At 44.8% G+C, this 11,636-nt stretch overlaps 1 protein-coding gene across 2 annotated transcripts in view; it reads left to right on the forward strand.

The window, feature by feature from the left end:
• The first annotated feature begins 6,445 nt into the window (after nt 1–6,445).
• Nucleotides 6,446–11,636, forward strand: part of CALU (calumenin) — a 23,097-nt gene continuing 17,906 nt past the window's right edge. The window contains exon 1 of one of the 2 annotated variants that reach the window (XM_040259588.1): nt 6,446–6,577. The gene's annotated coding sequence lies outside the window, so the exon portion shown is untranslated. The remainder of the gene's footprint in view (nt 6,578–11,636) is intronic. The other variant, XM_040259589.1, reaches the window with a different exon arrangement.

Here is an 11,636-nt window from a genome sequence, read left to right on the forward strand (position 1 = left end):
TTTTCAGCGTTCAGGCTCTTAGTTGCAGGATCTAGTTCCCTAACAAGGGGTTGAACCCAGGGCCCCTGCATTAGGACACTAGGGAGTTCCCCATGCCACTAAACTTGCCTAGAGAAAAATCACATGCCATACTACCCAGTTTCACCTCAACATTATCTCAGTTCTCACGAGGGTCCTTAATATTGCCTGGAGCTCATACTGTGTTCCCCTCATCTGCTCTCTCTGCTGAATGGCTATTTCACATCTTCTCCTTTGGGTGGGTGGCTCTCCCAGTGCCTCCTGATGGACCCAGCTTCCTATTTCACTGGGAACGTAGTAGCAATTGAAAGAGAACTCAAAGTTCTCATGACCACCCCTACCACTCACCTAGAACCAGACCAGCAGATCTAGATTCTCTTCTTGTTAATATAAAAGAACTGCCTGCTGCTGCTGCTGCTAAGTCTCTTCAGTCGTGTCCGACTCTGTGCGACCCCATAGACGGCAGCCCATCAGGCTCCACCATCTCTGGGATTCTCCAGGCAAGAACACTGGAGTGGGTTGCCATTTCCTTCTCCAATGCATGAAAATAAAAAGTGAAAGTGAAGTCGCTCAGTCGTGTCTGACTCTTAGCGACCCCATGGACTGCAGCCTACCAGGCTCCTCCATCCATGGGAGTTTCCAGGCAAGAGTGCTGGAGTGGGGTGCCATTGCCTTCTCCTAGCTCTAAGCAAAGTCCAACTCTTCCTCTGTTGTACTGGGTCCCCTCCCACCTCACCTACTCAAGGACATTGCTCCAGCAACTCTCCCTTCTCCCTTCATCATCAATTTGATTCTCTCTCTTAGAGGCTTCTCATCAGTAACAAACATGCTGGCATTTTCCCTTAATATAACTGCTATTTCTTCCATTTAAAAACATGAAAAAAATAAAACAAAACCTCTCTTGGGCTCTCTGCCCACTCTGTTCCCCTTTAGTAAACTCCCTAAAAGGGCTTCCAATGTTTTGCTTCCCATTTTCTCTTGAACCCTTCCACTACAACACCAAACCTGATCGTCACATTGCTAAAGCCAACGGTCAATGAGTCCTCACCCCTCTGTTAGCATGTAACATATGTGATTTCTCCTGGAAACACTTCTTCACTTGCCTTCTAGAACACTATGCTCTCCTCTTTCACTGGCTTTTCTTCTCAGTTCCCTTTGCTAATTCATTCTCATCAACACCCCTCCACCACCAACATCATCACCATCTCCAAACACTAGAATTGCAGGACTCAGTCTTGGGTCTCTTCTAATCAAACCTCATGGTTCATACCACACATAAACCAGTTACTCCCAAATGTATCTCTCTAGTCCAGAACACTGATCACCAACTGCCTACTTGACAACTCCATTTGAATTTCTAATAGGCATCTCAACATGTCCAAAAAAAAGATCTCTCAATACTGACTTGTTCCCCACAAGGTCTTTTCTATCCTTGTAAATGGCAGCTCCATATTTCTACTTACTCAAACCTGGAGTCATCCTTGACTCCTCTTTCTCTCCATCTCATTTCCAAACCATCAGGAAACACCTTTAAACTACTTTCAAAATATACACACAATCTGACACTTCTCAGAATTTCACCCTGGACCAAGCCATCATCATCTGTATTGTTGTAAAAGTCACCTAAATGAGTGGCTTGTTTCTAATATTACCCTCTTCAATTTCACGTGACCCCCCTTTTTTTTAAAGGTTGGCTTGATTTTTTTTTTTTTTCTCTATTGATGGTAACGTACTTTTCCATGACTTGGATGTTAAAGAATCCGCCTGAAATGCAAGAGACCCTGGTTTGATCCCTGGATCAGGGACATCCCCTGGAGAAGGGAATGGCTAACCATTCCACTATTCTTGCCTGGAGAACCCCATGGACAGAGAAGCCTGGCAGGCTACAGTCCATGGGAATCACAAAGATTTGAACACGACTGGGTGACTAATACTACTTTTTCTACAGAACATTATTTTATTTTAAAAAAACCTATTTATTTGGCTGAACCAGGTCTTTGTTGCAGCACACAGGATCTTTAATCTTTAGTTGCAACATGTAGAATCTAGTTCCCTGATCAGGGATGGAACCTGGGCCCCCCTGCATTAAGAACATGGAGACTGAGCCACTGGGCCACCACAGAAGTCCCTAATGTGACCCTTTTAAGATCTTAGGCATGTCACTTTTCTGCTTAAAACCTTCAAATGGCTTCCCATCTGTATTAAGGTAATGCTACTTCTCTAAGAAATAAGCCCCAATATATCAATGGCATAAAACAATCAACAGAACTTCATTTCTCACACACAGGAAAAGTTCAAGAAGGGTGTCCTGTTCAGGGAGTGGCTCTTCAACAGGACCCTGGGCTCCTTCCATCTTGTGACTTGCCATCTGTGCTACACGGCTCCCAGGGTTGCCATAGAAAGAGCAAGAGCTTGGAGAATGGCCTGTGGCAGGTTTGCATGGCCAGTACTGGAAGTAGTGGACATCATCTGGCCCAACCTCTTCACATTGCCATATCCTGAGAGGGGGGGATGCTGGGAAATATAGTCCAGCTGCGTCACAGGATGAAGAGGAAACAGTTTGGTAAACAGCCAGTCTCTTCCACATTACTTCAATCATAGTAGCAGCTAAAGACTTTAAAATGGCCTAAAGCCCTCCATGGTGTCCCTCTCATCTTCACCCCCATCCCTGCTATTACCTCCCTGACCTCATATCCTCTACTCTCCTCAATTATGTTACCCAGCCACACTGACTTCCTGCTGCTGCTCAAACACTCCAAGCAGGCTTCAGAAGCTCAGGACCTTTGCTCTCGCTGTTGTCTTTTCCTGGGATGTTCTTCACCAAAGTCAGATGTTCACTTACACTCATGTATGGTCCTCTTCACGAGCCTTCTCTGGCTACCCTCTTGAAGACTGCAAACCACTCCTGATGGTCCTAATGTTTCCTTTTTCCTTTCCTCCCTTATTTTTTGAAAAATAATTTACTTGGCTGCATTGGGTCTTAGTTGCGCCATGAAGGATCTTCCGTTGTGGCCCACAGGCTCTAGTTGTGGTGTGCAGGCTCTGGAGCAACTGAGGCTCAGTAGGTGCAGTGTCAGGCTTTAGTTGCTCCTCGGCATGTAGGATCTTAGCTCCATGACCAGGGATCGAACCTGCATCCCCTGTATTGCAAGATGGATTCTTAACCACTGAGCCATTAGGGAAGTCTCCTTTCCTGCCTTATTTTATTCTGAAGCATCTATCACCACCTCTCATTCTATATATTTCGCTTTTGTATATTGTTTATAGGCCATATTCCAGAATATAGGCACCATGAGAGTTTGGGGCTCCCCTGGTGACTTAGATGGTAAAGAATCTTCCTGCAATGCAGGAGACCTGGGTTTGATCCCTGGGTCAGGGAAGATCCCCTGGAGAAGGGAATGGCTACCCATTCCAGGATTCTTGTCTGGAGAATTCCATGGCAAGAGTTTTGTCCATTTTGTTCACTGCTGTGCCTCCAGTGCCTAGAACAGTGTCTTGCACACAGGAAACAATACATTTGCAGAGTGAATGTTCAGTAGCACCATATGAGAACAGTTAGGATGTCTGAAGAACATTATCAGCCCTTTGAGGTTGACATTATTCTATCTGCTATAAACAGTCATTCGGCGCTTCCCTTACAGTTGGATGGGCCTTGGGTGCAGCTATGGTGATGTTTCTTGACGTGTGTCAGCCTTCATGTCCTTTTCCTCCTCTACCGACTTTTTAACTCTAGGGCTCCCAAGAGGCTTAATCTGCTTTTCTCTCCTCAGAAACCTCATGTGTTCTCATGGCTCCACCAGCTGCTGCCTGGCCAATGACTCTAAGTATCTCCTCCAGCCTACTGGTTCATTCTTTTTAGTTGTTCTCCTATCACCTTAGACTCATCGTGTCTTTAATTCAACTCCGTTCCCCTATCTTCCATTCACCTAGCTCATTCTCCCAGTTTCCTACAATTAAAACTTTAAATTTTTGAGTGCTCCTTTTTCATTTCTTTCTTCCAAGCAGTCACTAAGTCCCGGAAATGCTTAGTCCCACTTTTAAAAACTCTTTTCTATACAAGTGTTCATTTGCATTTCTCTTGCTTTGCCTAGGCCAAACCCTCATTCACAGGGAACCTCAGGGTTAAAGGGTGCCCCATCTCTGGTACTACCTTTTCCAGCCTCTTCTAGGACACTTCCAAGATGGTGGCATTTCCACTAGGGCAGCTGTTCCTTGAGGGCAGGGACCATGTCCTATTCTTTGTGGGTTTACCAGTACCTAGTACAGTGCCTGACTTCAAGGAGGCATTTTCAAAATAATTTTTAAAGTGGCTCCTGATGCAGCCTATTCTATAGTTAACCTGTATGGAGATGCATCTCCCTGACAGAACACTTGCAACCTCATTCCATCTGTCACAAAGGCACAAGCTTAGAAACCTTCCGAAGAAGACCCACAGTTCCCACTGCCTTCAGCTCAGGCTCCTCAGAGCTCAGGCTCTCCCCTCCCCATCCCCTCTTTTAATCTCCCTCATCCCCTACCTGACCTAAGAATTTACCTCCTGCTCTGTCCCCGACATGCCCTTTTCCGGTTATTCCTTTTGCTAAATAGTGCTCAGGAATTTTTTAGTCCAGCCTGAGTCACACCTTCTTTGGAAGCCCTCTCTGGCTGTTACGAAGGGCTATGGCCACGCCTTTGAATTCCCAAAGCATTGGTCAACCTCTCACCTTGATGTTTAAAGTAAACTAAGTTGCTTTGTATTTAACTTTCTCATGAGCACACTACTTGTCTCAACTGGATTTTAAACTATAAAGGCTTTATGTGCTAAGAACACAGTAGGTTTATATTCCATTCACATTGCAAAGATAGTCCTTAGTGAAGCAAGTGAAAGTCACTTAGTCGTGTCCGACTCTTTGAGACCCCATGGACTGTATAGTCCACGGAATTCTCTAGGTCAGAATACTGGAGTGGGTAGCCTATCACTTCTCCAGGGGAGCTTCCCAATCCAGGGATCGAACCCAGGTCTCCTGCATTGCAGGCAGATTCTTTACCAGCTGAACCACAAGGGAAGCCCAAGAATACTGGAGTGCATAGCCTATCACTTCTCCAGGGGATCTTCCCAACCCAGAAACTGAACCAGGTCTCCTGCATTGCAGGCAGGTTCTTTACCAAATGAGCTATCCTTATTTAATTCTAATTTCATGACTTGAAAATGAATAAGTTCATGATTTCCTGTGTTCCTCTTCAATTAGGACATCATATGGGTTCCACCCATTCAGTTCACTTAACATTATTAAGCATTTACTTTGAACTGGGCAGTAAGCTGAAAGCTTCAGGTACAAAGATGGATAATGGTAGATCTCTCTCCTGGAGCTTAGTCTGGAGGACAAATGGATAAACAGCATTTTATAGCAAAATCTGTTCTTCCCAGGTGGCTCTAGTGATAAAGGACCCACCTGCCAATGCAGGAGTCAAAAAAGAGGGTTCCATCCCTGGGTCAGGAAGATACCCTGGAGGAGGAAATGGCAGCCCACTCCAGTGTTCTTGCCTGGGAAATCCCATGGATAGAGGAGCTTGGCAGGCTATAGTCCATGGGGTTGCAAAGAGTCCAACGTGACTAAGCATGCATGAACATACATACCAAAAATACAAAGTGTATTAAGGTAAATAAGGGAGGAATTGCTATGCCTAGCAAGGTCAGAAAAGGCTTTTACAGCTAACATCAAACTGGGATTTCTGTGAACTGGGACTTGTATTGTCATTCACAAGGCAGAGGATTTGGAAAACGAGCTCACTGTCGGTTGATAATGAAAGGGCTTCCCTGGTGGTTCACACAGTACAGAATCTGCCTACAATGCGGGAGACCTGGGTTCGATCCCAGGGTTGGGAAGATCCCCTGGAGGAAGGTACGGCAATCCACTCCAGTATCTCGCTTGGAGAATCCCCATGGACAGAGGTCACAAATAGTCGGATAGGACTGAGCGACTAAGCACAGCACAGAGAGATATGAAAGGGTGGGCAGTTGGAAACATCTAGATGATGACAGTCATAGCACAGGGTACGTACCCATCTAGGCGGCAGAGCTGGAGGGAAAGAAGTGGGTAGGACTGTTCAACCTACTTGGCGAATGATTCAATTAATTTGGCCCTGGTTTCTTGTGGGCATGAAGATAACTAGGATAATTTAAGAAGCCCTGAGGAGGCCGAGTCATGCTCTGCGAACCGGTACGTAGCGGCCAGACAGCCGCGCCCACACGCCAACCTGAGTAAGGGGTTACAACCCGCCAACTCCACAGGGCCCAGGACAGAAGCTGGGCGGGAATCCTGTCCACGCAACCCGGCGCGCTCGCGGGGACGTGGCGCTTTCCAGCCAATCCCTACTACGCAACCGTGGGGCCAATGGCTGCCCGGGGAAGCTGAGCGTAGGCAGCGGGCTGGCTGATGATTGGTCTGGAGGCTGCCGTCGTGGAGGACAGCGGCGGGGCGCGGAGCCGCTTCCGGCTGGGCGGGGCTTGCGCGCCAGAGCTAAGCCGGTGGGAGAGCGGCGGCAGCGCCAGCCTGGGCAGTGGGTGCGACGGAGAGAGGTAGGTACCACGGTGCACAGTACCTCCGCCGCCGCCGCCTCCCATTTCACTTTCTTTCTGTCTTCTGGGCCTCGCTCCCGGTGCGGCAAGGCTTCTTTGGCTCAGGGTCCCCGTTTCTGCCCTCTTGTGGTGCTGGGGCCTGAGACTGCTCGTGACTCCCCGGCCCTCGGCGTGCAGCCTGGATTGGAGGCCGTCGCTCGCCTTCCCGCGCGCTCTGGGAAGGGGCCTGGGGCCCTGAGAGCTCCGGCTCCCCGCTCTGCGTCTTGTTGGGGGTACTGTTTTGTTCCTTGCTTGCCACGTCCTCTGGCTGTGGGCCCCGCCAGTCACCAGGTCTCTCATCCTAAAGGGTCACGCTTGTTTGTCTCCTGAAGGTCGGAGGGCAGTCAGATAGCGTTATTGTTACAGCTCCGTGCCACTTCCCACGCTTGGGCCTGCTTGTGTCCGCCAGCTCCGCCCCAAGGCCACATCCCGAGAGGACATCTGCATCTGCCAAGAAAGTCGTGTTCGCTGACTTGGAGGGTGTAGAAACGAGGGGGGAAGAAAGCATGCAGACCTTACGTGATTTTTTTAAGAAAGTTGTCTATAATTTTAAAGAAAAGACGAATATCTCTAGCATGTTTGACTGCATGCCTCGGTCAGCGATGGAAAGTAGTTTTAAAAAACTCCAATAAGGTACTGTATTATTACATGGTTTTGTTGCTTCTAGCCCCAGATTCTAGTTCTGATTTTTAGCATGCTGAGTTCATAAGTAAACTTAATTCCCTGCAGCTGCCCTGATCGAGTCGAGTGATTTTCAGTTCCGAAAGCTGCTTTTGCTTCAAGGCAAAAAGCTCCCTGGATCCCCTGCTAAAACTTTAGTAGGAGTTTTGATCTGAAGTCCTAAGTGTATAAAGTCCCAGAATAATGTCCTTGAGAATTGAATTGCAGTCACTTCCTGGCATGAACCATAAAATAATCATGAGTTGAAAATAAGGTTTTTTATGATTTGTTTTTGTAGCTGAGAGGTAGAGAACCATAGGATTTCTGATAACTTATTTTTTTGCTATAGAATGAAACTTGACACAAGGCACATGTACGTTTGACCTCGTTCGATAGATTTAGTTAACCAAGGACCAAACGATGGTCATCGCTGAAGAATTTATGTATATCTAGTACTATTACAGCTCCACAGATCACCTGCAAATTGTATTTCTGTGGAGAGAAGATGAGTTTGTTTATCTTGGCTTAAATCTGAGATTTACAGGGATTCAGGGATATCCAACAGGACTGTTTTGAGAATCACTAGGAGAAACACGAGCTAACAAAAGAATGATCGAGTATGCCTGAATGGCTAGTAAACTTATAATCATCACTGTTAATGTAATCACTTGCCTGCATTTATCCAGTGATCTGTCAAAAGATACTCAGGGCATTTTCTGTATATTGCATCAGTACGAGAGATCAGTTCGTTGATTTTAACACACGTTTTCCTCTGTGTATGGCACATGCACGGTTGTGCCAGGGGTGTTGGAAGCACAGATGTGTAGCCAGGAATAGCCATTGGAGATGCTTGCTAGGCCATAAGGTCCTAGTTCCAGTCTTTCTATGAACTCTTAAGTATGGTGGTTGTTGATGTTGTAATTTATGTATTAGAGTTAAGACAGCTGAAATAGCACTTTTTTTGTTGCTGGCTGATGACCAGATCCAGTAAGGGGAATTGGGGGATGGGGAGCACTGGTGGCAGGCAGGAGCTATATTGTTGCCAAGTACAGTCCAACTAATGCAAGAAAATGTGTTACTATACAAAAAGCACAAGACACAGTGTTAGAGATTACGAGGATGGATGCTCAGTCAGTCATGTCCGACTCTTTTCAACTCTATGGGCTGTATCCCACCAGGCTCCTCTGTGCTTGGAATTTTCCACTCAAGAATTCTAGAGTGGGTTGCCCTTTCCTTCTGCAAGGAATCTTCCCAACGCAGGGATCAAACCAGCAACTCCTGCATCGGCAGGCAGATTCTTCATTACTGAGCCACAGGGAAGTCCGTTAGGGACTGCTGCTGCTAAGTCGCTTCAGTCGTGTCCGACCCTGTGCGACCCCATAGACGGCAGCCCACCAGGCTCCCCCGTCCCTGGGATTCTCCAGGCAAGAACACTGGAGTGGGTTGCCATTTCCTTCTCCAATGAAGAAAAGTGAAAGTGAAGTCGCTCGGTCATGTCCGACTCTTAGCGACCCCATGGACTGCAGGGATTATAGATGAGTATTAATTTATATTTAGCTGAGATCCCTGCCTGCCTGAAGTACATCTATAGAGGAGCTAAGAAGACAACTTGAGATAACCTATGATCATTATTGTGGAGTGGTACAAACAAGTTCTATAAAGTTCTTTAGAGGAATGTATACAGACCCACTTGAAGCTGGAGTGATCATAGTAGATAAGTTGTTTCATCTAGGATTTTAAATTGTTTATTTACATTCGGCACTGAAGGAAGGTTGAGCTAAAATAACTACCAAATTCCCAAGAATTTTGTGCCTGTTACATATGCACAGCAAAATTACAACTAGAAACCAAAACTCTTGCCCCTCTACATTTTACATAGCTTTCCTTTGGCAGTTAATAATTTATTGAAGTTTCATCAGCCGAAAGGAAACCTTCATTCTCCCAGGGTTTCTCGAATTTATTTCTTACGGAAATTTTTTCACTCTGCAGCAAGAAAAATTTTAAGTTTGCACTGGGTTGCTTTGGTTATAGAATTAATGAAACCTAAGTAGTAGCCATTTCAAAGCTTTTCTCCTACAGCCAAATTTGCACTTTCATATACTTGGCTAGCTTATAAATGTATGCCCTCAGTCACACAAATGATTTAATTAGAATGTATTAACAGTTTGTTCCATTGATTGCTAGAGAAATGCTGAATAAATGGTTTGTCATTATTATAACTCTCATCAAATCATGAAGGGTGAAGTTATTACCTTAGTATGATCCATTGGTGGTACTGAAGTCTGGAAGTGAAGAATGTCAGGTAGATCCCCAGGTGGCTTTAATTCCTAGACCTTATAACAAGAACTTTAGTATTGTTAAATTACTATCAGATTCTTGCCCTCAGTTCCCAATTGAAGTAGACACTTAAGCATTGAGATTACGCTTTTGCTGCACAATAGAGAAATGCCTCCCCCCACCTCCCAATATCCAACTCACAGAACTGGAATTTTACCACCACGCCCATTTCTCCCACTGTTAACAGTGAGCAATGGGTCTTTGGTCAACTAGAATAACTGTGGGGTCACTCATTGTTAATGTTCTTGAGAAGCTGAATTTAATCCAAACCTCTGAATTTCCCTGAATCAACTTAATTTTAACTGTTCTATGACCAGTGCATTTTTATTAAAAATGACTGGGAAGAAAAGGAGAAATGGCAAGAATTTAAAGCTTCCAAAAATTTTTTTGAATGGGTAAAACTGATTTTTAAGGCTATCATTGTTACTGAAAGAAATTCAAGTTTATGCTGTTGCCTCTCTTTCCTTATAAATTTACTGGAACAAGTCATGAAAATAACTTTGTAGGAAACCATTATGGCTGACATAGTGGAAAAGTATGGTAGTAACTTGATACCTTTTCTGTTCTAGCCCTTTATTTATGTCTCTAACATGGCACAATGAAATAGAAATATAATACAAGGCACATATGTAATCTTAAATTTACAGGTGAGGGACTTCCCTGGTGGTCCAGTGATTACGATTCTGCACTTCCACTGCCAGGGTGCATGAGTTCAGTCCCCAGTCAGATTCCTGCTTGGGGGGTGGGGGGGGATTTTTTTTTTTTTTTCTGTGAATATTTAAAACAAGGGGCTTCCCAGGTGGCACAGTGGTAAAGAATCTGCCTGCCAATGGAAGAGACGTGGGTTCCATCCCTGGGTTGGAAAGATTCCTCTGGAGTAGGAAATGGTAACCCAATCCAGTATTGCTGCCTGGAAAATCCCATGGACAGAGGAACCTGGTGGGCTACAGTCCACAGGGTCACAAAGAGTCAGACATGACTCAGCGACTGAACATTTATTAATAAAGCATGTGAAATTAATTTAAATAATTTATTTAATCCGGTACATACAAAAGTACCATTCTTTTATCATAAAGTGTAACATACCACATCCTTAATTCACACTAGCCATGTTTCAAGTGTTTGGTAGCCACATGTAGCTCTCATCCTGGACAGTGCAGGTCTAGTTTTCTGGTTTTGTTTTTCTTTTAAGAAAATAAATGTAGTCAGACATGACTCAGCACCTGAACAGTATCAACAATTAATTGTTACCCTTGGTGAAGGAGGGGCAGAATTTGAATGAGAAACTTAACAAGTCATTTGAAAAACGGAAGTGGGAAGATGTATTTTTCACAACCATTGATTTACCTTTAGATCATGTGCTACAGTCCTTTCTCAGAAAAGAAAAAAAACAAGAAAAATCTCAAACAACCTAACCTACCACCTAAGATAAATTAGAAGAAAAAACAAAAGCTAAAGTCAGCAAAGAAAGAAAGAGTTAGTCGCTCTGTCGTGTCTGACTCTTTGCAACCGCATGGTCTGTCCTTGGGATTCTCCAGGCAAGTATACTGAAGTGGATTGCCATTCCCTTCTCCAGGGGATCTTCCCTGACCCAGGGATCGAACCTGTGTCTCCCGCATTGCAAGCAGATGCTTCTTTACCATCTGAGCTACCAGGGAGGATGGGTAAAGTCAGCAAAAGGAAGGATATAATAAAGATCAGAGGCAATAGAGATTTAAAAATAGAAAAAACCAAAAGCCTTTTTTTTTTTTTCCTATTCTTTGAAAGGGTAGACAAAATTGATAAACCTCTGGTCAGGCCCATCTAGATCATGCGGTAAAAAGCCATACAAGCAAGCTATTGTGATGGAGAAAAAAGGGTCTGTTAGCTTTCCATTACTTGGTTTCAGTTTGGTTGAAAAGAGAAAGATGCTTCAGAAATAACTGTGCTGATGTAGTTCTTCAGGAGCCTTGTATAAGTTGTTCTATACTCTTCTCACATCTTTCCACATTATATGTCCTTTGTCTTGGGAGATACCCTTTGT

The sequence above is a fragment of the Oryx dammah genome, unplaced genomic scaffold (genome assembly GCF_014754425.2).
Source record: "Oryx dammah isolate SB20612 unplaced genomic scaffold, SCBI_Odam_1.1 HiC_scaffold_18, whole genome shotgun sequence".
Classification (NCBI taxonomy): domain Eukaryota; kingdom Metazoa; phylum Chordata; class Mammalia; order Artiodactyla; family Bovidae; genus Oryx; species Oryx dammah.